Source organism: Rhipicephalus sanguineus, chromosome 1, assembly GCF_013339695.2.
Source record: "Rhipicephalus sanguineus isolate Rsan-2018 chromosome 1, BIME_Rsan_1.4, whole genome shotgun sequence".
In the NCBI taxonomy this organism is placed as follows: domain Eukaryota; kingdom Metazoa; phylum Arthropoda; class Arachnida; order Ixodida; family Ixodidae; genus Rhipicephalus; species Rhipicephalus sanguineus.
Window position 1 is genome coordinate 253,595,586 of NC_051176.1, and position 4,366 is coordinate 253,599,951.

A 4,366-nucleotide genomic window follows, 5' to 3' on the forward strand; every position below is an offset into this window, starting at 1 on the left:
CACTGGAAAGTGGCGTAAATCCTGAAAAATCGCAAGGGGGCACACGCATCTTGCAATGGTGGTCATTTTGTTTTTATAAGTATGCTTTATTATTGATCATATAAAATTTTAAATTATGCTTTCAAATTAAATTTAAAAAAAAGTGCATGAGTGTCGGCGCCGGGTCAGAGAAATCCGCACTGAGCAACCAATAATATAAACGTACGTTGCATGGCAAAGTTTGTAAGTGTAACTCGTTGGTAGGCTCTAGCATATTCCCAGCTATGTCATTTGTGTTACAGCATGACATGAGAATGGTAACACTTTTTTTATGCCAACACGTAAAGATACAGCTGTTCTTTAACATTGGCTCCATACCCCTTCGTGTATACCTGTGAGAAGTAGCCTCCCACAATTTAGCCCTGGAAACTTCCTTTTAAAGCATTGCTAGGTTCACCGGTGATTTTTTTAAAATAACACAATCGTTGTCGAGCAATCGGATCATGGTGAATGGCTTCCAAGAAATCATCGATAAAAATAACGGTAGATGATCTGAGATTCTTTATTTTGCGTTTCAAAACCCAGCATAATAAACATTTGCGGCACGCCAGAAGAAACTTGTAGCATTTCAGAAAGCTCGTGCTCCACAGTGCTTTTTGAAAAGACAAGCAGATTTCACTTTTGTACTTTGTTTCTGCTAATGGGAAGCGTTTCAAATTTAAGAGTTGGTTTTACGGTGATGCGCTATCCTTATAAAGTGTCAAGAAATTCAAATATAGCATTTGAAAAACAAATATGAAGGGGGACATTTACCAGGAGTGTCCCCCCAGCCTGAATGCAAAGGGAGTCAGGACCCCCCCTCCATCATTTACGTCAATGGTAACTATAATGGAGTATAGTAGTAGATTCTCTCCAGTGGTCAGCATTAAAAAAAATTTACGAAGGTAGGTATTTCTTTTAAAAAAATTGTCTATCCTGTAAAAACAGTTTTGGTGAGTCATTCAAACGACAACTAAATTTTCTTCATCCATTCTTTTCTTTTAAAGCCTCCCTGTCACCAAGTGTGACAATATATTTAAAAAAAAAGATTCTCATATTTGGGCCATTTTAGCAACACCTAAAACATAATGTAGGCCTTCCATGGGAAAAATGAGTTGTAACTCTATGCCAACACTTATAAATACATGTCTTGAGAAGCCATTGCGGAGAGCATAAATACAAGGTGGAATTACCACCCATATTTAGTTATTTGTGTCTTTTCTGCTTTTCCAAGCCTCTTGGCTCTCTTTTTTTGTCTGCATTGGCGCTTAATTCAAGTATTTTATTAAACGCTCCTTTCCTACTGTATGGATTCCCCGCATTAAAGGGACACTAAAGGCAAATAGCAATTTATGTCAGAGTGAAAGCTCAATGTATGACAACTTCTAAAACGGCAATATTATCAACAGCAGTGCCCTACTTAACAAGAAATTAAGCTAAATGTATCTAAATGTATCTCATGATGAGCGCCACAAGTGGGACATTTTCGAAGTGATACCGATGACGTATGGGAGTCTGCCTACAATAAATCACTAGTAATCAAACTAGCAGCAATAAAAATAGAACCTTCCGTGCATTAAAAGACGTAATAAAATGCTGTCTGTTCGTTTCCGTTTGATTCATGGAAAAATGAACCTCTGTGGCGTTGCCATGGGGAACGGCGCGCGTGGTTCAAAGGTTCCGTTTTCGCCGAACTGCTCTTCGCCCGGCGCCCTGCTTCGCTCACGCGGTCCCGTATTAGTGGTGGTTTCGGGATCGCGTACTGCCCGTGTGTTTTGCGCGCTCGTGAAAGTCGCTGTGACAGAAAGTTCGACAAAATGCCGCATGCAACGACGCCGGCACTACGAGTCCTCAGCAGCATACCGCGTTCATCGGGGCTCAAGTCGCTGAATTGGAGCCCAGCGTCGCGAGCCAATTTCTCTTTGTCAAGTTCTCCGTCCACATCCATTGCGGCGATTGCGGTAAGCTTCGATGGCTTCGATGGCCGTTGTTGCTGCTGTGGGTCCCGCTACTTTCGCTCTGCTGCTACTAGTGTCGGCGGCCGCGCAGTAAAGGCGGGCAACGTTGGGCACGGCAGCAGTGACGTATGAAAGTCTGATTTCAGGCGGGTGATTTGAAGTGCGCTAACGCGATGCGGATAACTAAAATGTGATTTTATTTCAAAATAAGCACTTCCTTGGCATAAAAGTAGCACTGCGAGGTTTCTAGCTGGACCGCTATTTCAACAATCAACGTTGACTTAATATTTGCCTTTAGTGTCCCTTTAAGCAAAAATATAGACTAATAAAAAGCTCAGCGCGCAACGAGTATTTTATTTTACAAAATAGAAATTTAAAGACTGAAAGAAGTGTCGCATGTGGGGGATAGCAATAACTAAGTGCGGGTAAGGCTTTGACATTACCTCGTCGGTAGAGGATCGATACGTTCATAACCCTTTATTCCTCGTAATATTTGCACTGGGTTAGAAACAGCTTGACACATCTGTCAGCAATTGTTACTAGGTACATATACTCAAATAACGACTGTAAAATGTGTAGCCATAATCGACAGCGGGGCCTGTTCAATGTATGGTGGCCTGCCGAATCGCAGCTTGATAGGAATGGCTCAACCGCAGAAGTCCTGCAAAGGGCGCGCTAGTCGCGTTTGAAGGCCGACAAGCCTGGCTCAAATGCTCATGAATGGGAGTTGCGCGGCCAGTCAGTTTCACAAAATGAAGCAGTGAAGCATGTTTGAGTTTCTGCTGCCATCCCGTGATACACAGCTAGGTGCCCCATCTAGCTTTAGCCAGAGTTTAAAGATATGCTGACACACACTATAGACGAATTCCACCGGAAATACGTCACGGAAATGCGGTGGCGCTGTCGTCGGGCGTTTAGTTTCGCGCGGTAGGCAAAAGCCGCCGTGCCTACCGCAGTTGCTGCTGTGTTTTCGCTGGTGCGTGCGCTGTTTGTCGTCGTGCAAAGTAGAAAAAACGGTGTATCGACGAGCAGCGCCACAGTTATTTGCGCAAGAGGGCAGGAGAAGGATGGAATAAGTCTTTTTTTTTCATTAGCTGTTTACGAAGACCGTCGCAAGAAATTGGCGGCAGCTGTAAAACGCGAGAAATTGTCTCCGACGCCGGCTCATCGGTTATGTTTTGGGGCGGCTTACCCAGCAGAAAGGATTAGCCTTGTCAAGCGGTTGTCACTGTAATGTGCAGCGCCGCATTTCTTGGCATACGCCTTGTGTGGAGGCATAGCGAGCACGTTTATGTTGTAGATAGCATTGTCATATATGCGGAGAATTCTTCACGGTTGCCATTGTTGATATAGCTTTTTTCCATTGTTGATATAAGTCTTAGACGCGCCAAAAGGGTTTCATTGTACTCGCGTGAACTAAAGTGTGGCTCGGTCATGGCGCATGTGTTTCCTACTGCTTGGGCACGGTTCATTAACACAGCCGCGACTTCGACTATGATTTTCCAAATCTTATGCGGCTGCGATGATACACCTGACAAAAGCGTATCGTGCCGGGCTGTTCTGGCTGCGGTGCTCTTCACGGTATGTCCATGTCTGTTAGAATTCACAGAAAAACAACATTCGGGAAACTTGCCGAGTATGTTTACGGGCTGTACGGCATTTCGCGGTCTCGACTTGAGCGTAAAGAGGGAGCCGCGGACCGCGGTTGACAGACCTGACAGGTACGTAGCCGCCTTGTCCACAGCATGTAGTTGAAGCATTATCGCAAGCGTGTCACGGATGAAAGTGTCGCCGAGATCGCCCTTGCATTAGTTAACAAATTAAAACGTACATGTGTGACCTAGACTGTCGCAACGGCGATGATATTTCGCAAATGAGTCGCATTCCCGCCGTCAAGATACCTCATGTTTTGATGAGGTTCACAGAGCTGGAGCAACACGTCAACACGATGTTCATATCAGAGTCCCTCTTACAGCCACAGCAACTTCCTCTGTTGCGGTCACCGCTTGTAAACATGCGGGAGGTGCCCCGACGCGCGGTGCTCGGAGGCAGCTTTTGCAACTGCTGCGCCAGTTGTCACGTGATCATGGAGGGCGGTAGCGCGCTTCAAGCTGGGCCGGCTGGGCGGAGCCTACGCACCGTGACGTCGCTACAAGGGCCCTAAATATATCGACGGCGCCTACCGCTGTTTACAAACATGGAGTAGGTCTATAGTGACACGACCAAATGCATGTTTCTGACTATTGCATGGAGTACGTCACACTATGCACACACGTCACACGGGAGGCGTCACACTATTCGTTATGTTCTGCTCAACTATAGGGATCAGGGCTTAAAGTCTCCCTTCATTGGAGGAGGGGCCCTCATATATATATATATATATATATATA